Consider the following 23516-nt stretch of genomic DNA (forward strand, 5'->3'; position numbering starts at 1 on the left):
ATCTCTTGAGAGGGTACTAGTTTTCATTTCTTTTCGTTGACTGTGTACCCCAGACTTGTTAAAAATTTCTTTACAAACGCCAGATGCTGTAGTACAATGTCCTTGTTCTCTGCTTCAATGAGGCAGTCGTCCAAGTAAGGATATATTTGTATTCCTCTTTGTCTGCAGAATGCAATTACTGGTGCCAGGCACTTTGTAAGGACCCTGGGCACAGTAGATAAGCCAAAGGGCAGTGCAGAGAATTGGTAATGCATTGAGCCTGCTTTGAATCTGAGGTATCTTCTGCATGTTTGTCTGATTGGGACATGGAGGTATGCCTCTTTTAGGTCTAAAGTCACAAGCCAAGCCTTCTTGCCCAGCATGGGCAGAAGCTGCTGTACAGTCAACATTTTGAATTTTGGTATATCCAGGCATGTATTTAGTAAAGATAGGTCCAGTATTGGTCTCCAGACCTTGTCCTATCTTGGTACCAAGAACAGTCTTGAATAAAATCCTTGTCCCTGCTCTTGCTCTGGTACTTGTTGAATGGCCCCCATTTCCATGAGGGGTGAGATTTGTTTTTTTGCCTCTGCCCATTGATTTTTTTGGCAGGTCTGGCCAACCGTTTGCCCTTGGCAGGGTATGGAAGTGAAACCTGTAGCCTTGTGACACTATGTCTAGAACCCATTTGTCCAGGGTTATGATGTGCTAATTGTGAGAAAAAAGTGCTAGCTTTCCCCCTAAAGGTGCTGCCAGAAGGTAAGTGCTTGGCGCAGGCAGGGGGAAGTCACTGAGACTGTTTCCTGTATGGCTGTGATTTGTCTTCTCCACTTTTGGAGGTTAAAGCACCGCATTGTTTAGACCTGTACGAACCCTGGGGCTGGGATCTGCCTCTAGGCCATCTGGATCTGTCCCTTTGTGGACAGTCTGACACTGGAAAGGACCAATTCTTTGTAGGCCAGTGTCTGCTAAATCTTGGAGGCTGTACCTGTAAGAAATCCTTGACCATTTGCATAGATTTTGCTTTGTCCTCCATTTTCTTTAACACTTCTTCTGCCTTTACACCAAACAAGGTGTCATGCTGTAATGGAGCATCTAATAATTTTGCTTTGACATGATCAGGCAAATTTTGTTCCTTTAACCAAGCGTGCCTCCTAATGACAGAACCCGTAACAGTGGCCCTGCAGGAGGCCTCCAGAGAATCAAAACCACATTGCAAAATATGCTTTCCAACTTGTTCAGCTGCATGCAATAAATCCTGCATTTCCTTGTTTTCTGCACATTCAGAATTTATCAACATTTTCTGTTTAAGCAGTGACATAATATATATTGCTGATATTTGAGCATATGAAATTGACAATTTAAAGCCCTTATAGCCAAGGTAGCAGAAGTATAAATCTTTTTTCCCCATCTGTCCAGTGCCCAAGAATCCCTATTAGAGGGGGTAGGGTTTTTTGCAGTGGACGCCTTGAGCCCTTTGGGACCCTGACAGATAGTTTCTGGGTCAGCAGTAGGGTTTTTGAAAAGGAATTTATGAGAGTCAGGAACCCTGTAGTATCTGTCCGGCTTAACAGGAGCTGGAGGTAAGGAGTCAGGGGTCAGACTAGACTCTGAAAAGACATCATTCCCAATGTCCAACACAGGTGGAATAGCTAGGGGCCTGTGTTGCGGTAGTAAAAGGAAGTCTCTGAGCCTTTTCTTAGATTCTGAAAAATCTTGGCTCTCCCAGTGGAAATGTTCCCTCATGGTATGCAAGGTTTCCCCAAAAGAGGAGTCCTCAGATGATTAATATAGACTTGTAAGAAGTTGTTCTATCTAATTAAAAGAGATAGGAATATCCTGTATCAATTTACTAATGTGATTGGCAGTTTAGCCAGTTACAGATGTAGGTTTATGTATAAAAAACAAACTGTGTTAACTGGTTTTTGTCTGATGAAGGCTGGGCATTTGCTCAGCTGAAAGCACTTACGTTTATTAAAAAGTCCGTGCCGTTTATTGTGTCAGCGTGCTTCTACTTTCCTTTTGTGTGTTTTATTCACTTTTAGCCAGAGGTTATATAATGCATCTGGGCCCGGGGTTTTCCAACTAAAAGATTTTCTTACTTTTGCTTCAATTTCTCTGGCTGTTAATTAATCCCATTGCATATCCTGTACATTTGGACTTTTTATTCTTTCTTTTACTTCTTCTATCTATTCAACATCTTTGTTATGATATGTGATGGCCACTAATATTTGTCATTCCCATGTTGAGCCAGTAATCAAGGAGCCTGAATCCTGATCAGTGACACTGGAGAGGGACTTGCACTTGGAATACAAATGGATACATTCAGTATTTCCAGATACAGACCTCTCTGCATCAAGTACAATTTCAGTTAAGAGCATACAGGGAACACACTGAGCCCAGGGTCTGGATGGCTCTTTATCTGTCTCCTTCCATGTCTCCAATAAGACTCCCCACTGTACAGCTGTAAGGTTAGGTCATCAGCAGAGTGTCCAAGCAAAGCCCTCCAGCACCTTCCCTGTAAATCCAGTGCTTCATGTCCCTGTCTGAAGTAGCTGACACACACTCACACACACACACACACACACACACACACACACACACACACACACACACACACACACCTGGGAAAGGCTGGCACAGGTTTAGCTATGCTTCCTTCTGCCCAGACAATAAGGTAGTTATCACTGCTATCAGACACTCCCCAATCAACTACTCTAAGGTCCTTAACAAAGGGTGTCCAATTATACTATGCAATATTAATACTAATACAAAGGGTAGTAGTTCACCAAGAAGGCTAGGCCTTCCAGAGTGGCCCACACAGTGTCTCCAAATAAATATAAGTACTCTCAAAGGATAGATACTTTCTACAACCACCAGCCACAATAAAACTTTTAGATATATTTAATAATAAATAATAAAAGAACATGGACATACTGAATATATATTAACAGTAAACCATACAGCTCAAATCACATAAAATATTGAAATTAACATTGATGGACAGACTCATACAAATAAAGAAACACTGTCTGAACAAAGTGTCACTATATTCCTGACTGAATCTAAGAGAATTTTACTGTTTCCTAGTAAAGTTACGTTAAGTTAAGTTAAGACAAGATGCTGTGGGTGAGGATCTTTCTAGCCAGGGTTCCTAAAACAGAATACTCAGTACTCTGAGATTTCTCTTTTTAATATCAAAAATATAATTTCAGAGACGCCTGGCAGAATTATCTCATCTGGTCACGTGACTCCAGGTTCTCACAGTTTTCCCCTGTGAAGCTGAGACAGGAATTTAGCACAGACAGCCACAATACATATCCAAATGTTTATGGCAGTGCCTGCAGCCTCCCCTCCTTTCACTGAGCTAATGTAAAAAGGCTCTTTCCCAGACCTATCATCTCCAGTCATATTCAGCACTGTGAGGTGATGTTTTAATGGTTTAACAGCACATTTACATTTCCCTTATTTTTCTTAAAGTGAACCTCTACTGTGAAATTATCGCCTATTAAAACATATACATTTACTTCAGCTATAACAATACATGTACATATCTCTTCATTTCAGCTGGGTGCACTGTTGATACATTTCAACACAAGCAAAGCTCACAAACACATTTTCAGCACAAGTAACTGTGCAAAATCAGTTTGATATTCAAAGGACATATCATTCTTTACAAAACTCCAGCTGACTATGCTGGCACTTGCGCATATCATCACATGTTCCACATGATCTTCATAGGCATTTCTCCAAAATGTGTCTATTTCTTCTATTTTTGGTAATGTTTCTGTTCTTTTTACCTTGTTACTCAATTCTCTATAAAACTTGTTTGGGTCATTAATAAATTGCTTACTTTGTACTTTTCCTTTATTCTTATCTGCATATCTACTAAGTTTTTCTGCCTGTGCTGATGTCTTTAGTTTATTATTTGCAATAGTGTACAGTAGATCCTGGTGTGTTCTGAAACTGTGCATTGCTTTTATCATATCTGAGTATTTTTATTAATCTGTTTTCTCTTTTAGTAATGATACTTCTTGCCTTAATTGCTTTATAGTTTTCTCTATTCACTACTTCCATGATGGCATTTGATTTCTCCACTTCCTTTCCCTTACTGCCGTTTGTTTTTGTGGTAAACCTTTATCTGTTATTAATTTAGCTATACAGCAATATATCCTATTTACTTCTGCTATATCACATGAATGTCTATAAATATTCCTGATTACTGCATTAATTTGTTTTATCAAACTTCTAACATTTTGGGTCCTACTGACTTTTCTGTAGTCTATTTCTTCATTGATCTTAATATATCTACTCATCTCTATTAAATAAAGCAATTCTTCCCTTAGATCATTTTCTTCTAAACTAAATGCATATTCTTTGTTCTCCATTTCCTGTGGGCATTCTACAGAAAGTTCTTTAGCATCTTCCTGTGGCACATTCTCTTCAGTTTCATCCTGGATCATCTGTTGCTATTCCATATGGGAACTCACTGGCCTATCACTACACAACATTGACTGCATCAGAATTGTCACAGTTTCCTGTTCCTTCCCTTGCTGTACAACTCCAACTGTACCTTTGTATTGGTTTCCTACTTAAGGCTTCAAAGTATCTTCATATGGCAACTGATAAGATGTTTCCTGCTTCACTGGTTTCTTCTTAATTTGAGTATTCATTAGTCTATCATGCTGTGATGTTATCAGAGTTAGATTTTCTACACTAAATCCTTCACTTTGCAGCTAATTCATAATTTCAGTTTCTATTTCTTTAACTTCTGCATTACTAATCCTCTTTTTCTCCCTTTGTTTTCTTATTTTTTGTACTGTAATATTTTCCGTATCTGGATGCGTTGGCCTGTATTTCTCTTCAAATACCTTTAGTCCTGCTTTTTTATATTGATTAGTTTCCCTGTTTCCTTTACATAAATAGTGTACCCTATTAATATCTCTTTTTCTTACCCATATCCATAGTTCTTCTTCAGATATCTTGCACTTCTCATCTTTCTCCTTACTTGAGGGACTCATTGTTCCCTCATGCTGTGACATTACCTGTGTTAGACTTTCTACACCTAATCCATCACTTTGCAGTATTCCATAACTGCAGCTATTTTTTTTACTTCGACTTTACTAATCTTCTGTTCTATGCTCCCCCTTTGTGATCTTATTTTTTGTACTGTGAAATTTTCCATATCTGGGTGCCTTTGCCTATATTTCTTTTTGAATATTTTTGGATCTGGTGTTTTTTTTTGTATTAATTAATTTCTCTTTTTCCATTGCATAAATATTGTACCATATCAGATCTCTCTTTCTTTCCCATGTCCATATTTCTTTTTTATACCTTTTAAAAAGTTTTTTTGCTCTATATAACATTTTTCATGAATCTGTTGTATTTGCATCTGAAGCTTTTGACAGTTTTTCTTGTGCCAAGTATTTTTCTTTCCTCTAATTTCTCTCATTCTTTTTACATATGTTCTATCTGGAAATTCTGGCCTTTTTGCATAATAGTAACAATACATAATTTCTTATCCTCAATAGTCCAATCTATTATCTTTATTGCTCTTTTCTTGGACTGCCACTTTTTGTGTACTACCTTCCTTCTACAACTGGGGACCATCCTCCTCCTGAGCCTGGCCTAACCCCTATGTAGGACTGTTTCCATGTCTTGAGGATTCTACACTGTCATTTTGTCTAGTCCTGGCACCAGTACACCTACCAGGACTGGGCATTTTTTATCCTAGTACTTGTGCACCCAGATATCTTTTTTGTTTTTTAACCTACTTCTGTCCATGGCATATGCTATACAGCATACAGTCTATATATCTTTGTCATGTTTGGTGAAATTTTGTGAAAACAGAGTTCACCTCATGAAGGTACTCACCAAGACAAAAGGGTGAATTTAATTCCATCAGTACTACTCTCCTTTATGTGCTAATTTTATCATCTCCCCATTTGGATCCCAATGGATGGGAAATAGAACATTTACCCCAGGACTGCCCCGTGTACTACTAATGGAAAGAGACAGCTCTTAAATGCTTTATTCCATGCATGGGTCCCACTCAAATTATCTATGGTATGATCTCAGTTGTTCTCATTAGGGGCAATATATAATTATCGACCATGGCATGGGTTAAAGGCCAATGTATAACCAAATGGGATAGGTTATTTTGAGCACAAAAAGGGAAATTTACTAGGCTTCAAATGGCCAAATGGACATCTAGTCTAGTACTTACCTATGAGGTGGAAACATGGAATAACAGACAGACAATAGTGGTGGACTGAGATAAATTTTAAAGTATTTGATTAATCTGCTTAAAAAACTCCTTTCTGCTGTTTGACTGTGATGAAGACTTTCCATGGGTGGATTACACCACAGCTATTTCTGGTCCTACCTCTAAAAGATAACCTGCTTATTTCATACTAGAAACTTCTGAGACTTTTCAGGTTGAATTCTAAGGAACAATGTTTTATGCCTACAACCAGTCATAACAGTCTCAAAGGGGCTAGATAATAGATAAGTACAAACCTTACTTCAATAAGCCCTCATGCACAAAGCACTTAAAAGAATGAGAGTTTTTTTTTTTTACTTTTTGACAGTTAAAATATAATGTATCCATCACTGAATATCAGAATGGCAATTTTTTTTTAAATAAAAACTGAGTTCCAAAAGAAACTTAACAAAAATAAAAAAATATAGCAGAAGTCTGACCACAAAGAAATAAGGTTACAGAGATTTTCTTTAGGTCAGCAAGTAATGGCCAGAGAGTTCAAAAGTGGTAAACTTCAAGCAGTAAAGTACAAGCTGTCATGTAGTGAATGCTAACAACTGCAGAAGTATTTTGTTCATGTTTTACTTCTGTTTTTTTTTTTTCTTTTTTTTCTGCTGGGGGCAAACCTGACTGCATCCCCAAGTGGGATTTTGCTCCCACACACTGTACATTAGTTCAAGCTGTTATTATTCTGAATTAAATGACAAAAAAAAAACAGAAATCTGTGCTTGCAAGTACTAAAGATTTAAATAGGAGCTGCAAAATGATGACAAGATCTTGGAATGCATCCAACTCATGAAGGACAATTGTGGCTCTCTGGAATGCACCGACTAAATAGCATGTTAGTTTCTTACAACTCAAGGTAATGATAACATTTCGTAGAAGTAGTTGAGCTAGGAAGGAACTAACTGCTTCGGGCAATTAGAATAAAAAAAACTAGCCATGAAGCAGAAGAAATATCTTTCTACCAGAAGAAACAAAATGCAAGGGTGAGGTAAACAGATGGGATAGCAGACAAACTTACTAAATTTGGGGAAGTAATGTACATGGGCTTTAACAGTCACAAAAGGCAGAAATCTCAGAAAATGAAAAACATATAACAAAGGGAATCAGATTATAACAAGTGTCCAGAGACCAATGGAAAGGCCCAAAATATGACCTCAAATACAACTAAACAGAAGTATGGCACACTTCCACACAAAACATAAAATCAATCAACAAGTACCAATTGCTTGGTAATACGAGAAAGACAGAAGTCTGAAGAGTCCTAAACGTAGAATTTATCAAAGCAGATTTTTAGGGATTTCAAGCATCATAGAAGAAGACCACAAAGTACTTGCTACTTGCAAGTATGATTGTTAAGTCATGCTATAGAGATGAGCAAGAGTTTGAGAACAAGACTGGATAGAGTCAGAAATTTTCCTCATCTGATTTGGAAAACTGTAGTGAAATACTGAGACAACTTTAGACTTTATGCCTTGGAAGTCACCAGAATTCACTGGAGTTTGCCATGTGGAAATTGCAGGTAATAGGTTTATGAGGAATAAAGTAATATTGTCTTCTTTATTCAACATCTCATTATGCTATAAAGTGAAATTCTAACTCGGCTAAGAAAAATCTCTTTCAATGTTTTTGCAGTAGTGACAGATATAGGTTATATATAGAGACAAAGTGGGTTAATATATTGAAAGATTCAACATAAATTTTTAAATAGCATACCAAAATATTTTGCGATAGTATTAAAAAAAAGCAAGGAAGAAGTGAGATTAAATAAATACTTACTTGGATGCATGTGCTGAGGAACACCTACAAGTTATTCAGACAAACTGTGGGGCTAACCGCTAAGAAAGTACCTCCCCTGGCAGTGAATGATAAAAGTCTACATACTGTATCTTGGAACATATCCGGTTTATGAACAAAGGTGGGTGGTGATGAATTAATGGAATTTTCTTCAGGAAATGATACAATAAACTGACAAGAAAGTTTTTCAGTTCGTAATTTTGCAGTTTTCTCTGTAGTGGTGACTAACAGTAGTAAATATGTATGAAAGAAGGCCTACTCACTTTAGGTCATTTTAGGATAAAACCCTAAATTAGTTCAAAGATCACATGGATTTTTATAATAGAGGCATGCTTCTGAACTGAAATATTCAGAGCAGTGATCATATACTATACTTGAGTCAGTGAATTAAATACATTTTAAGGGGCACAGAAAATTTACAAATTGAGAACAGGAAGCTAGTACTCTGTGAAGAGTGTACTGCTCCAATATGTGTATATTAAGAAATATGTTAAAAGAGAGAAAAAAACACTCCATGGATGAGAGAGTGAACAAGCCTGGAATAATCATACTGACGTTTGTCACAACTTATGGTAGAACTATACTTAATGGCAAGACTGGAAATTAAAACTGCAGAGGTCATACCTTTTGAATAAAATGCAGAGGGTCAGCATTGGATTCTGTTATACTGCTATTTAAATTTGAAAGAAAATGCCAAACATGAAATAAAAATTAGACTGGAGAGTTATCATTTTCTACTGATATTTTGAAGGTTTGGTTGCATAATTCCAAACAATACTTCGAGCAAAAGCCTTGCACATTTTCTAGACATATTCGAAGCGGTCAATCTGTATAATTCCAAACAACATTTTGAATGTAAGACTTGCACAGTTAAAAGGTGAAATGTCGTGGGAGTGTCATTTTGGAATGGCAAAAAAATAATTCAGTAACATCAGTCAGGTGTTAATTAGAAAAGTGAGTTCATTATTTAACATGGAATTTATATGAATACAACATAATAAGCTTACAGATAGCTTAGTGTAAGTAATAATATAACAAGAATAGGCAAGAGCAATGGTTTGTTTGACATGAGGGGTTTAGAAAAAAAAAATAATTATGGAATGTATAAAAATGAATGGAAAAAAAACAGAACCATAATGCAAACTTGAGACAGATGAAAATAAGTACAGAACCAAGGTAAAACAAAAAGTAGACATATTCAATAGGTAGATGGAAGAATATGCCGAATGCATGCAGATTAGGAAAAGGGAACATTTGGAAAGAGATACAAAAATATCTGGAATGACATCAAAACAGAAAGAGACAGAATGAGAAGTGTTTAGAGATTTGTTGTAGAAAATGTGATTCTAGCAGTGAAATAAGAGTTGCTCCTCTTAGGTTATTACAGAAACTTGGTGGAATGTGATTTCTTGATATAATGTCCTCTGAAGATACAGAAAAATATATAAAATGATTCAGTGCTTACACATAACCATGCTCATTTTTTGGCGACATTAATCAACATGAGAAAATCAGCTTTGTGCCAACTGCTGTTCATGCTGGTGATGGACTACATTAGCAAATAGACTGGGGGGGACAGATCATCAAAACTGCTGTATGAAGATGATGTGGAATTACCTGCAACCCTGAATAGGAACTGTAGGAAATGACATGGACATATGGGAAGAAACTGAGTAAGAAAAACAGCCATCATGGCAGCAAATTGGCGAAACTAGAAGAAGCCAAAAACCGACACAGAACTGATAATACAGTAAACTCTCAGTTAACCGGCACCCATGGGGATTGGTAGATGCTGGATTACTGTTGTTTATGGTTGCTTGAGAGTTACTATTAAAAACAGGCCTAACTAATACTGTACCCTATACTATTTGTTTGGTTTGGCTTGTTCTCAAGTTGGGGAGAGAGGGAATTTATTCCTATCTTCCTTTAAAACTTTAAAAACATAAGGTATGTTTCTGTGGGGGGGAAACAGAAAGTGCAACACATGAAAATTTTACTGTATTTCTTTGATTTTTTTTTTGCCGGTTGCTTACTGGTTGCTTGAGTTCTGATTAGCTGAGAGTTTACTGTAGTGGAAGAGGTTTACATCTTGAAGTACCTAGGAAGATTGGTTGAACAGAAGGGAAATCTGAATGAGGAGTTCAGAGGTGCTGTAACCAACTGGCATAGCTCTAAAATAGTCAGCGACAAATCCACAAATCCAGAAAAAATCTGGGACAATCAGGGGCAATTTTAAAATATTAGCAGTATTAACTTGAGACATTCATAGAATAATATCTGGCAAACATGGTCAAGCCAATAAAGATGCCTCTGTTGAAAAACTATGGACTACAATTTTAATTATTTCTTCAGGAAGGAATTGCTTGGGTTGTAGTCTTGCTCTGTTACTGTCATAGGTTACATTCACAGAATACGAAAATGCGAATTAATATACATTTTCTGAACTAAAAGAAGTCTACAACTCTAATTGCTATTATTTATCGTATGCAATTCACCATCTTTTCTCAAACAGTGACCAGTTTTAAGAGAGATTAACAGGAGACCTAAAATTTGACTCAGAATCATCAGGGACAGCTGAGAGGTATGCCAACTTGCACAGAGGGTTAAGGTAATTTGTGATAGAAGAATGCTAAAGAAGCTAAAAAGAAGATCTGGTCCTATAGTGCAGAGAGATAAAGCCCATACAGGACCCCAGATGACCTCTGTTCAAGTAGCAGTATGAATGCTGGAGGGACTGGGTGTTTAGGCAGATGGAAGCCAGTATTTGATGCTGACTCACTCATGCTGGGGAAAGGGAGGCTGGCTAAGCTTGCACAGTACTCATGTCCTTAAATCTCTTCACAAGCCCTAGACTTGGCTCAGGATTAGCCCAGAGGAAGGTAAGACAGGTCAAGTAAATAAAGTGAATGAGAGGAGGAGCTGTTAACAGTTGATGGTCAGCTGTGATGAGGGGAATAAAAAAAAACAAAGACATTGAAAAGTAAGGTGTATACAACATTTCTTAAACCAGTGCAATAGTACAGCACAGAAACCTCCACAGTAAAAACAGAGCAGTCAAGCAAGACTGAGATGATAGATATGAAGAGCCTAAGACAGATAATAAGATGCACATTGTGGAGCAAATACAGAAATAAGGACAACAGGGCACAATCAAAGCAGACTCAATTACAGAGAAGATCAAGGAAAGCAAATTACAGTGGTCCTGTCACATGCAGGGAAGCAGAACAATGTTTGGTAAAGAAGACTTGAAAGAGACAAGAAGAATATGATGACAGATGACATGACACGACTCTATGTAAAAATTAGAAAGAAAGTTGATGATGATGGTATAACAAAACATAAGAAAGGCAACATTACAGGCATTGATAAAATATCCAATGAGCTATGCCAAGTGAACCTAAAGGCACGAGGCAACATGTTTGTAGCAAACTTTCAGTATTGTTTAACTAAATGGACCCTTCCAGTGCCTTGGAATGGTGGAATTATTCCAGTACACAGAATAAATGAATGGGTGACCCTAAAATTGTCACCCAGTAACCCAAAATGATAACTCTCTCAAGGTTGTTTGATTATTAATTTTATAAGAACTGAAAAAGAATGGTTATCAGCCAATTATCATTACTAACAAAATGCAAGCAGATGTTTGTTTTCTTTTATAACATATACCTGAAAAACTGATAAAAATTCAAATCCAAACCCTATTTATAAATTTAAATTTAGCTTTTGATAATGTCAGTAGTTTTAAGCTATAGTCAGCAATGTTTTTTTTTAAATAACACATTTATATACAGTGGTAGAAATTTGTAAGTTCAGCATAGGCCCAGGTTAAGATCTCCAGACCAGGTCACCTTACAACAAGCTCTGAAACAAAGGAGTGAGACAAGGATGTGTATATTACACTCTTGGCTAGTTTTTATGTACATCGATATGTTTAGTAAGTTATTAGAAGTCAGTCAGGACTAACCTAAGGTGGAGGATGTTGTGTACACAGTCACAATGTTTGTGGATAGCTTAATTTTAATGGCCATCTTCCAAAAGGTCTGAAAAATTGATAACCTATACAGAGCAGTTTATGCTCAGCCATGCTTTTCTAGCATTTCAAAGTCAAAATTATAGACATAAAAGTAAAGAAGGGCAACAATGCTACATATGAAATGTGTAGACAAAAGTCAAAGGTACTAACATGTCCCACTTATTTAAGGTTGATTTTTTTTCTTAGAGGTAGGAAATGAAGATTGCATATAAAACCTTCGCTAGAATCAGTCTGAGCCAAGTTGTGCCCTATTACTATATATGGTACAGACATATGGTAAGGAAGCACTCATGGAAGTTTAACGAGATAAAGATATACAATTCTGGGGAAATTATTACGCTTGTCCAGGACATTCCCCAACATTTCTTCAAGGTGGAGCTTGGCTTTCTACATGAATGAGTCCTTACAGATAATTAAGTGAAGTGGCGGCTGGTGACTTCAAATCAAAGGGGGGCTGCAGGAGCCAGCTGAATGGGTGGGGTCAAGGGGAAGGGGTGTGGCCAACAAGAAAGGGGAGGGGCTATGCTCAAAACCACAAAAACTAACTTTAATTAAATACACTCCCCTGGGTGGCATGGCAAACCATCATTATGAGAGTCCAATCAAGACAAAAATAAGTGTAGAAGAATAAAAATATTTCAATGCATTGGCTGCATGACAGCTTACTTAATATCTAGATGGAAACAAAAGGTTGTGAGGCATGAAAAAATAAATTACTTTTTAAATACATTACTGGAATGCCAGTAAAAATCAAGTACAAGCAAAACCAGAAGCACTCAACTCAAACCACTTCTCCTTGCACTGCAGTTCTAATTATAATTTATATTCAGCTTTATTAAAGTGTCAAGTAACATGCTAAAAGTAGAAATCTCTGTGATGCCCCCACTTGTAAAAATGTTTCTTATCCAAAAAAGACCTGCTGCCTGACAACTATCTACTTGTTTCATAGGGAAAACATGCAAGTAAAAAATGAAAAGCAAACCAGAAACAAGATCAAGATACATTGCTTAAAGGATTACTGTACAGGTTATGGACCACACATGATTGGCATTCTGTTTAGTTTATGGGTAAAGTCTGTAGAGATGACTGGAAGTCTCCAACAAGTGTAATGAGCTTTTTAAAATAATGGAATCCTGTCCTTTAATACCCAAGGCTTATACATTATCTAGTCAAGTATTCTCTGCATGGCAACAACAGAAAGGCTTTCAATGTTGGCAATTCTTTAACAGTATGCTTATTAAAGCTTACTTGCATCTTATGATCTCAGACAAGCTTACATTATGGTCATTAAAGCATTGCTACTTAAACACAGAGCAACAGGCACTTTGAGTAATAAGCATAAATCAACAGTACAAAAATATGACAGAAACCAGACCTTTCTACAAAATCAAGGACAGATGAAAAGCCACTGTAGTACTTGTGTCTACCTTGGATGAGGGGGGGGGGGGAGACACACTGCACATTTACACTGCATAACTACTCCTTGCCTTGCTTGGACACATCCAGAGTCAGTACATAGTGGAGTGGGGTGCAACAAGTATGTCACAATTTGAAATGTCTCTGGCTGACTGTGATGGCCCTGACACGTGTCATACCTCTCAACCTCAGAGCAAGAAATCTGGACAAAGCCATACACAGAAGTGGGACAAATGCCCACAAATAAGGACAATTTTTAAATATTGCTCTAATAAACTTAGAAAGATAATAGACTAGGTCTTGCATTAGTATGACTTTTCTGAAGGGTATAAAATCTGAAACTCAAATGTCTGCCATTACTTTCTAACTTCCGTCTTTAGTGATTTGTCACTAATTTGCCAAAAAACACAATTTTATGAAAAATGGACCAAATGTGATGCAAAAATATAAAATAGCACACAATACAGCTGGGAACCTGTCAAAGAAGGGACACTTTAATATTAGTACTGCTAACTTGAGCAGCTGACAAAATAAAAGAATCTACATGCATTTCAAGTAATCTATAACTTTGATTATTACAGTTATTTCTTAATTGTAAACCCTCCATGTTTTCTTCCAAAATTGCTATTTTGCGGAGGGATTATTAGGGGGAAGAGCAACATTTTAAGCCAAAATCGGAGACAGTTGAGAGGTTGGCTATGCCTAATTCTATAAAGCAATTTATTTGCATGTACCTCTCAACCTGTTGATGCAGTACATCTGAACAAGGCCAAATATACTGGGGGAAATATAAACAGTACTAAAAATTGCTCTTGTATAAATTGAGACATTTGATAGAATAACAGTTCTTACTTTAGCATGCATTTTTCTGAAGGTTATGAAGTCTGAAACTCAGTGTATCATTATTTAGTGACTTAATTTCTAAATGATTTGCCAGAAAACTACAAATTTTATGAAGAACAAACCAAAAATAAGAAGCAAAAATCTATTAATTCTTTGAAAATCTGGACAGTTGGGAGGTATAGTTCAGCTGGGCCTGTCTGAGTTTGCTGCCCTTCCCCCCTGACAAAATCACGGTTGAAGAGCCTCTGCAGCCATTCCTATGAACCATTACTTGGCTGTTTCACTCCATTTACCATAAACACTAATGTGCATACTGCTTTACTTGTATGATGAGTTGGACTTCATTTGAAAGTTTTATTTTGTATTTTACAGCACAAACACTAAGTCATCTACTAAACAAAGCAATGCAGTCTCACAATGAAAACTTAGCATTAAAACCTCTCTGCTCTTGAAACTCACATTCATTGAAACAGCATTGAAACCCACATTCAAAGAAAATACATTTTGCCAGTGGCAGATAAAGATTAATTTTGGGCTGTTTTCAAATCATAGGCCCCTTGCATATGAAACATACATGTGCTCTTTGATACACCTTCCTCATTGTACTAAATTATATTCCTTGTACAATATATTACAGTTGTTAGAGGGCATTTTAAATTTGTTTTGAACATTTTCCAGTAAACAATAAAACAAAATGCATGCACCCATAATGACAAAACTGCCCAGTTCAAAACATTTATCATAAAAGTCTACTCAGACTTCCGCAGTCCACCATTATCAGTAAATATGCACAATTCTACAGTCCACCATTATCAGTAAATATGCACAATTCTATAGTCCATTATCAGTAAATATGCACAATTCTACAGTCCATTATCAGTAAATATGCACTATCTCTGAAGAAGTAAAAGTCATCTAAATAATTCCACATTAAAGAAATCTGTAACTAATGAAGAGGTTGCTGCTAGCAAACACCTTTATATTTCATGGTTTCATCGAAAAATAAAGTGCCTGTTGCCCCTCAGGAATAAATTGCCCATATTATATTAAAAAAATGATAAGCTAGTAATATTGCAAGAGGAAATGGATGGCAAACTGATAACGAACTCATAGTATCTTCACCAAGGAGAACATTCTCAGTACAGCAGCATCCACCCCTTGTGGGAGTAGAACCCACAGCCTTCTGCATCAAAGACAAGTACACAACTTGTTGTGCTGTTAACAAGACAAACCAACTTCACTTAAGCAGCACTAAGCTTCTGTTCGCCTGCAGCTCTCAGCTCCTTGTAAAATCTACTCAATACTCAACTTTGCAGCACAGGAAAACTGGAAAAAGCCAAAATGTATTGGGGGGGGTCAAAAGCCCAAAAGCCCAAAAACCAGGGACACAAACATTGCTTGTATAATCTTGGAAAATTGCTAGAACCATACATTTTACTGCCAAGCTCCCTGTGCAAAACAGAGCAACATACCACTACGCCAAATCAGCTGCTTTGTAAAAGAGGAAGACTGAAACTTAAATGGCTATCATTTTAGTGAATTCAGTTCTCACCATAGCTGTCAACCTCTTAGTACAAAACACCTGGACAAACCCAGTAATGAGGGAATACAGCCCTCAAACATTCAGTGAATTCAGTTCTTGCCATAGCTGTCAACCTTAGCACAAAAGACCTGGACGAAGCCAATAATGAGGGAATGCAGTCCCAAAAATAGGGACACATTTCAAATATTCATCTTATAAACTTAGAAAATTGCTAGAATAAAAGGTTGTGTTACTATGTATTTTCTAAAGAACATGACGTCTGAAATTCAAATGCCTGTCAATTTTACTGCTGACAGAATAAAAACAATTTTCAGCAGAAACCCAGGGAGAAATACTGCAGACACGTCTTTGTAAAATGACAGGGCACCAGAGCAAATCCACACAAACACAGGGAGGAGATGCAGACTCCACACAGAAGGCACCCCAGCCAAGAATCAAACCAGAAAACCTATAGCTGTGAGGCAACAATACTACCACTGCACCATCAAATATGCAAAGACTTAAACATTAAGTCTGAAATTCAAATGCCTGTCAATTTTATTTAACATTTGTTAATCAGGACAGTCTGACTTGGAACAAAAAAAAAAATTCAGCAGAGGCCCAGGAAGAAATAATGCAGACATGTCTTTGTAACATGGGAGGACACAAAAGCAAACCCACACAAACACAGGGAGAAGATAAAGACCCCACAAAGAAGGCACTCCAGCCAAGAAGCAAACTTGAGAACCTGCAGTTGTGAGGCAACAATGCTACAACTGTCCCATCAAATATCAAGCATTACAGCATTTACAAACCACAGATATTATGAGGAACAGATCAGATCAAACATGAGGCAAAAATCTGCAGTTTTTTTTTTTCACAAATGGTGGTGGGTAGGGAATTAAGGTCTTTAACACCTGCATACAAGGTACAGGATTCAAGCCTAAGGTATTCCCTATCACACACACAAACACCTGTAGTAGCAAACCACAACAACTAAATATACTGCACTGGGTGCCAAACAGCTGTCATGAGAGTCCAATCAAGACAAAATGAAGTGTAGAAGAATAAAAATATTTAAATGCATTGGCTGCATGACAGCTTAATATCTAGATGGAAACAAAAAAGGTTGTGAGGCATGAAAAAATAAATTTCTTTTTTTTAAATACATTAATGGAATGCCAGGCAAAATCAAGTATAAGAAAAACCAGAAGCACTCAACTCAAACCACTTCTTGCACTGCAGTTCTAATTATAATTTATATTCAGCTTTATTAAAGTAACAAGTAACATGCTGAAAGTAGAAATCTCTGATGCCCCCACTTGTAAAAATGTTCCTTATCCAAAAAAAGACCTGCTGCCTGACAACTATCTACTTGTTTCATGGGGAAAACATGATCAAAGTAAAAAATGAAAAGCAAACAAGAAATAAGCTCAAGATACATTGCTTAAAAGGATTACTGTACAGGTTATAGACCACATGATTGGCATTCGGTTTATGGTTAAAGCCTGCAGAGATGACTGTAAGTCTCCAAGTGTAATGAGACTCTTAAAATAATGTAATTATGTCCTTTATTACAAATACTGGCATATGCATTTCAATACCCAAGGCTTATACATTATCTAGTTAAGTATTCTCTACATGGCAACAGAAAGGCTTTTAATGTTGGCAATTCTTTAACAGTATGCTTATTAAAGCTTACTTGCATCTTGCAATCTCAGCCAAGCTTACCTGATGGTCATTAAAGTATCGCTACTTAAACACAGAGCAACATGCACTTTGAGTAATAAGCATAAATCAACAGTACGAAAAATATGACAGAAACCAGACCATTCTGCAAAAATCAAGGACAGATGAAAAGCCACTCTAGTACTTGTGTCTACCTTGGATGGGTGGGATTCTCTGCACATTTACACTGCATATCTACTCCTTGCCTTGCTTCGACACATCCAGAGTCACTACATGGGGGAGTGGGGTGCAACAAGTATGTCACAGTTTGAAATGTCTCTGGCTGGCTTGTGATGGCCCTGACACATTTGTCATACCTCTCAACCTCAGAGCAAGAAATCTGGACAAAGCCATACAAAGAAATGGGACAAAGGCCCAAAAATAAGGACATTTTTTAAAATATCGCACTTATAACCTTAGAAAGCTAATAGAGGTCTTGCATTAGTATGAATTTTCTGAATGGTATGAAATCTGAAACTCAAATGTCTGTCATTATTTTCTAACTTCAGTCTTTAATTATTTGTCACTAATTTGCCAAAAAAAACACAATTTTATGAAAAATGAACCAAAAATGTGATGTAAAAATATAAAATAGCAACACAATACAGCTGGGAACCTGTCAAAGAAGGGACACTTTAATATTAGTACTGCTAACTTGAGCAGCTGACAAAATAAAATAATCTACATGCATTTCTGAAATAAAAGTAATCTGATTATTACAGTTATTTCTTAATTATAAACCCTCCATGTTTTCTTCCAAAATTGCTATTTTGCGGAGGGATCATTAGGGGAAGAGCAACATTTTGAGTCAAAATCAGGGACAGTTCAGAGGTTTGGCTATGCCTAATTCTATAAAGCAATTTATTTGCATGTACCTCTCAACCTGTTAATACAATAAATCTGGACAAGGCCAGATATATTGGGGGAACATATAAACAGTACTAAAAATTGCTCTTGTATAAACTGGGACATAAATCTGGACAAGGCCAAATATATTGGGGGGAAACATATAAACAGTACTAAAAATGCTCTTCTATAAACTGGGACAGTTGATAGAACAGGTCTTACTTTAGCATGCATTTTTCTGAAGGTTATGAAGTCTGAAACTAGGTGTGTCATTATTTAGTGACTTAATTCCTAAATGATTTGCCAGAAACCCACAAATTTTTATGAGGAACAAATCAAAAATAAGAAGCAAAACATCTATTCATTCTTTGAAAATCTGGACAGTTGGGAGGTATGGTTCAGCTGGGGCTGTCTAAGTTTGCTGCCCTTCCCCCTCACAAAACCCTGGTCGAATGGAGCCTCCCTGCAGCCATTCCAATGATCCATTAATTTGCTATTTCACTCCATTTACCATAAACACTAATGTGCATACTGATGTACTTTATGATGATTTGAACATTTGAAAGTTTTATTTTTGCATTTTGCAGCACAAACACTAAGACGTAACAAACTTGGCATTAAACCTTCTCTGCCCTTGAAACTCACATTCACTGAAACAACATTAAAATCCACATTCAAAGAAAATACATTTTACTCGTGGCAGATAAAAATTAATTCTGGGCTGTTTTCAAATCATAGGCCCCTTGCATATGAAACATACATGTGCTCTTTGATACACCTTCCTTTTGCTTTGAACATTTTTCCAGTAAACAATGAAACAAAACTGTCCAATTCAGAACATTTCCATCATAAAAGTCTACTCAAACTTCTACAGTCCACTATTATCAGTACATATGCACAATTCTACAGTCCACCATTATCAGTAAATATGCACAATCTCTGAAGTAGTAAAAAAGTCATCTAAATAATTCCATGTTAAATAAATCTGTAATGAAGAGGTTGGTGCTAGCAATCACCTTTATATTTCATGGTTTCATCGAACAATAAAGTGTCTGATGCCCCTGTGGAATAAATTGCCTAAATTACATTAAAAATAAGCTAGTAATATTGCAATAGGAAATGGATGGCAAACTGATAACAGGCTCATAATTAGTATCTTAACTTTCAGCATTCACCCCTTATGGGAGTAGAACCAACAACCTTCTGCATCAAAAGCAAGCACACAGCCTGTTGTGCTATTAGCACTAAACTTCTCTTCCCCTGCAGCTCTCAGCTCCTTGTAAAATCTGCTCAATACTCAACTGCATCTCAACTTTGCAGCACAAGAAGTCTGGAACAAGCAAAATTTATTGGGGTGGGTCAAAAGGGCAAAAACCAGGGACACATTAAACATTGCTTGTATAATCTTGGAAAGCTGCTAGAATAAAATGCTGTGTTACCACGGTACCACCATACATTTTACTGCCAAAGTCCCTGTGCAAAAAAGAGTCAAAACATACCACTATGCCAAATCACCTGCTTTGTGAAAGAAAAATGCTGTGTTACCATCGTACATTTTACAGACAAGGTCCCTGTGCAAAACAGTCAAGAGCAACATACCACTACGCCAAATCAGCTGTTTTGTGAACGAGAGGAAGACTGAAACTTAAATGGCTATCATTTAATTAATTCAGTTCTCACCATAGCTGTCAACCCCTTAGCACAAAACACCTGGACAAACCCAGTAATGAGGGAATACAGCCCTCAAACATATTCAGTGAATTCAGTTCTTGCCATAGCTGTCAACCTTAGCACAAAAAACCTGGACAAAGCCACTAACAGGGTATTACAGTCCCAAAAATAATGAAAAAATTCAAATAGTCATCTTATAAACATAAAAAATTGCTATAATAAAATGTTGTGTTACTATATATTTATTGCTAGAATAAAAAGTTGTTTTACTATGTATTTTCTGAAGACTATGAAGTCTGAAATTCAAATGCCTGTCAATTTTACTTCTGATGGAACAAAAACAATTTTCAGCAGAGGCCCAGGGAGAAATACTGTAGACACGTCTTTGTAAAATGGCAGGATACCAGAGCAAATCCACACAAACACAGAGATAAGATGGAGACTCCACAAAGAAGGCACCACAGCCAAGAATCAAACCACAAATCCTGTAGCTATGAGGCAACAATACTGCCACTGCACCATCAAATATGTAAGAAATTAAACATTCAGAAACCTGAAGTCTGAAATTCAAATGCCTGTCAATTTTATTTAACATTTGTTAATCAGGACAGTCTGACTTGGAACAAAAAAAATTTTCAGCAGAGGCCCAGGAAGAAATAATGCAGACATGTCTTCGTAACATGGGAGGACACAAAAGCAAACCCACACAAACACAGGGAGAAGATACAGACCCCACAAAGAAGGAACCCCAGCCAAGAATCAAACCTGAGAACCTGCAGCTGTGAGGCAACAATGCTACTACTACACCATGATGATACTATTTCTGAAAGTGTACTGGCTTTGGTGTTCTCATTAACTTATTATTACATTTTGAGTAATCGTCTAGTAAAACATATTTGTATGAGAAAACTAGTAAGTAATAGAATGATAAGTACTATGAAATGTACCTTATTTACAGATGTCCAAATGTTTCTGACAGTGTACATGCTAAAAATTCAACACGGTGACTTAATTCATACAGATTAAATTCAGTACTGCTTGTGTTATAAGTGAAGAAAACAAGTCACTGTAAATGACTCAGTGGGCAAGATTCGGAAACAAAGTTCCAAGATTGTGTAAAATGCCTACCACAGATAGATCAGTTTATGAAACTGTGGAAAAGCAATTCAGAGACAAAGACAGCTTTAGTCTCAGTGAGAAAGACCTCTTCTCTGAGTCACTGTTTGGTACTGCTGGTACTAAAATCACCTTGCAACAGTTGTGTCCTCTGGCAGTCCAATTATCATGTTGGCAAAGATATCATTCCTCTCAGCTGCCCACAAGTTTGCCATATATCCTCAGGGTGCCTTATATATTTGTGTGCTCTTTGTAACATTTTTCATTTGACTAAGTTACAGAGGCTTATAGTCATGCAATAATAGCTGATTTAAGAATTTCACGCTTCTTATTGTTTGACCATTTATGTGGATAGAATGCCTGCTGTTCTGATAACTTTTTAAATGAATTAGTTGTTGTGTCTTTCGGCTTTTCCCAGTTAGGGTTGCCACAACAGAACTCCGGTATTTAAAATGATCTTGACTATGGCCATTTATTCCTCTATTACCTTTTGCTATGTCCAGAATTATTGAGCAACCATATTGACAGATTTGATAGTCACCTCTACATCCACACTCACTCATCCACCCACAATCACGCACACAGGCACATGCGCGCGCGCACACACACACACACACACACACACACACACACACACACACACACACACACCATTCAAATAGGCTTCCCTACCATTCTAAACACACACCAGTCCATTCAAACAGGCTTCCCTACCATTCTAAACACACACCAGTCCATTCAAATAGGCTTCCCTACCATTCTAAACATACACCAGTCCATTCAAATAGGCATACATTCATTCACACACTTCCCTACCATTCTAAACAATAATTAACACACTTACCTGTCCTTGCTGCCCATTCTCCATAAAGTTAATCCAAATGCCCGCGCAATAATCCACAGTCCCGCGAGATTCCCGCGATCCAAACCCTAATCCACAGTCCCGACGCTGACTGCTGCTGTTGCAGTCCGGCCCGACGCATTTTCCCAGCGAGTCTGTGCACTTTAAAAGTGCACAGACGTCTCCTATGTTTCCCTACCTGGACTGCAGGACTGCCTGGAGCATGCGCAGTAGACTCGCAGTAGTCTGGGCTACTGCGCATGTGCGAAGTCCGCAAATTTTAAAAAATTTTTTTTTTCTTTTTTTTTTTTTTTTGTTGAGGGGGCTGCAGTCCGGCAGTGGTGTTAGTAATATGGATAAGGCTGACAAAACCATAATGCTGCACTTTAAGTTTAAAAAGCCTGGGAAAAGAACCAAAGATGGAAAGATGTGGGGTTGAGGAAATATATATTTTTTAATTATATTAATCAAATGTTGACAGAGTATGTTTTATCACATTTCCACTGATATCCCAAAAACATCAGTTTTGGCAAAATGTATATTCTCCATCAAAGGAAAATGAATATAACATGACACGGCAATGATTTGTACATCATTAAAGAAATATAATTTGTGATTTTGTAAGAAAGTGTGTTAGAAGAATAATGTTGAACATATGTACATTCTAGAAGATAGATCACCAAGAGCAACAGTGATGAGGTTTAAATATGAGCGTCACAAAGTACATGTAGTAGGCATATGCCCACATAGTTGACACAGTATTTGTTATCAAAAGTGTTTTGCTTTGGAAATGTGTCAGAATTTATGAAAACATTATTTTCAGAATGTGAGGGAAATACAAAACTTTTGCTGTACTTTCGTACAAAATACAAAAGATCAAGTGGAGGCATGCAAACAGTTATAAGTACAAGATGAAACTAAATTATAACTTGTATGGATAAATAATCAGTGGTTTATGGTTTTGTTTTAGTATACTGTATTATGTGACAGGTCAGGGATTAAAGTCACAGGATGCACCTGTTTTTCCAGAACTGTTTGAATTTCTACATATGTGAAGGGCATTGTTTTCCATCACCATGAATGCATATAACCTCCATTTTTTGGTTATCTCCCCTCTTGTACTTAAGCATCAGGGAACCCCCTTCTTGTATCTTGTCATTTACTGAGTACGTTGTTGATTTTTTTGTTAATATTTTGTTTACTGTGACAAGAAGTAAGCACACATCAGTTCTGACAGACTGGCATTGTAATGACAAATAATTCATCAAAGTACCAGCACAATGAAAATGTATCTGAAACCAACATAAAATTATGGCTATCATTCCATGTGAGGGAAAGCAGACCCTCCTGAACTTTATATGTAACGGACTATCCCATTGCACTCCTTAATCTGAATAATCTGAGCGACACTGAATTTTTTTTTGACTTAAAAAATAACACTACTGGGGTAATCACTGCA

At 37.0% G+C, this 23516-nt stretch overlaps 1 protein-coding gene across 1 annotated transcript in view; it reads right to left on the bottom strand.

Annotated features, from left to right (window-relative positions):
• LOC122812560 (connector enhancer of kinase suppressor of ras 1-like) overlaps nucleotides 1-23516 on the bottom strand; it is a 719099-nt gene that overhangs the window by 535298 nt on the left and 160285 nt on the right. The gene's annotated exons all lie outside the window — the stretch shown is intronic.

This window comes from Protopterus annectens, chromosome 1.part1, assembly GCF_019279795.1.
Source record: "Protopterus annectens isolate FY-2018-M chromosome 1.part1, PAN1.0, whole genome shotgun sequence".
NCBI classification, from domain to species: Eukaryota; Metazoa; Chordata; order Ceratodontiformes; family Protopteridae; genus Protopterus; species Protopterus annectens.